A 1,517-nucleotide genomic window follows, 5' to 3' on the forward strand; every position below is an offset into this window, starting at 1 on the left:
GGTTTTCTCGAGTCGATCCTAAACCCTGGGCCCCAAATCACATTATGGGGTTTATTACAGCATCTGACCACGATACGACGTTTTGAAACGTCTTTTTTCCGTAATCGTTGCGGAAGTGATGAGGTTTTGTTGCTGTTGTGATTGTCGATTGCAACGTTTTGACATTTTTGACTGTTTTTCGGTATTGATCAAGTCCTATAATTATTTCGTGTCAACGTGGGTTTTCCTGATGGGAGACTGAGTCGGTTAGGGCAAACCATTAAAAAATATTGTTGCTACATATCAGGTACGTTATTCCTTGTTGATGAAGCTTATTACTTAGATCTACGGACTGCGATCGTTTGGTCCTATTTTTGAGCTTGGTTTCGCTGTTGTTTTTGCGTACATCTGTGTTTGTTTTTGCGTTGCTGTGCACTTACGTTTATGTTGTTCTTATAATTCAATCCGAGTACAAACGGAGTCGGTACAGTCTGTTCACTCTGTTGTCTAATTAACTCTAACTTTAATTTATTTTAATTTTTGAATTACCAAAGTTTTATAAGGACAATTAATAGAGAATAAAGAATTGTAGATATTAAAGAAATTACGTTTGACATTGATGTGTTTAAACTTAAAGGTAAAATAAAGATAAGATAAGATCAAGATTACTGATTTCATAATTCATGCTATGTTATTATTATTTATATGCTATTATTATTTCATGCTATGTATTATGACAATTAATAGAGAATAAAGAATCGTAGATATTAAAGAAATTACGTTTGACATTGATGTGTTTAAAGATAAAATAAAGATAAGATAAGATGAAGATTACTGATTTCTTAATTCATGCTATGTATTTTTTCAGCTCAACACTTTTTTTTATAAACAGTGAACTTGCTAGAAGTGATATTTGCTAGCATGTGTGCATGCGTGAAAGAAGAAAGGCAAAACGTCTCGTGTAAAATGCAACGTGGAGAATGCTCTATAGTTCTCTGTTGTTTAGTCGTACGTGTTTAGGTGTGGAGTTTCACCATAATGATGCCATCAAACGTAATAAGATTTCCAAACGACGCACGTCAATTCCCTCGAAGTGTGCAATCCTTCACAGTTTTGCTGTTCTGTTATTCGTTATCGCTGCGAACGGCTTGAGCGCCGACGGCTATATTTCCATCGCGATGCCAATTTTGTTTGACTTTTTTGGAACGGGGCGTTCTGCTGCCCCGGTTCACAGACTCACGCGCGTAATCACGTAGGTCGTGCGTGTGCAAGATCGTTGCCTTGGCGCTAACACTAACCCGTTCTCGCGCGCGTTCCTAACGGCGATATCTCTCCGTCTTCGTCAGAAGATTAACGCGGATTGCGCGTTTGTTTATTGAATCGCGGCGGCGGTAGCGGCGTCCTAAACTTAGCCCGCCGCGATCGTAAGCGGAGAAGGGCGAAACAATGGCCGCCTTCGGTTACGTCTGGTCCTCGCGTCGGCTGTAGTAACGCTCATAGGGTCTGTCCCCCAGGGTACTGCCGGAACGTACCCTGGG

The 1,517-nt window shown here is 40.3% G+C and overlaps 1 protein-coding gene across 1 annotated transcript in view; it reads left to right on the forward strand.

Moving 5' to 3' along the window:
- LOC106810749 (trimeric intracellular cation channel type B-like) overlaps positions 1–1,517 on the forward strand; it is a 27,487-nt gene that overhangs the window by 16,101 nt on the left and 9,869 nt on the right. The gene's annotated exons all lie outside the window — the stretch shown is intronic.

This window comes from Priapulus caudatus, unplaced genomic scaffold (assembly GCF_000485595.1).
Source record: "Priapulus caudatus unplaced genomic scaffold, Priapulus_caudatus-5.0.1 Scaffold470, whole genome shotgun sequence".
In the NCBI taxonomy this organism is placed as follows: Eukaryota; Metazoa; Priapulida; class Priapulimorpha; order Priapulimorphida; family Priapulidae; genus Priapulus; species Priapulus caudatus.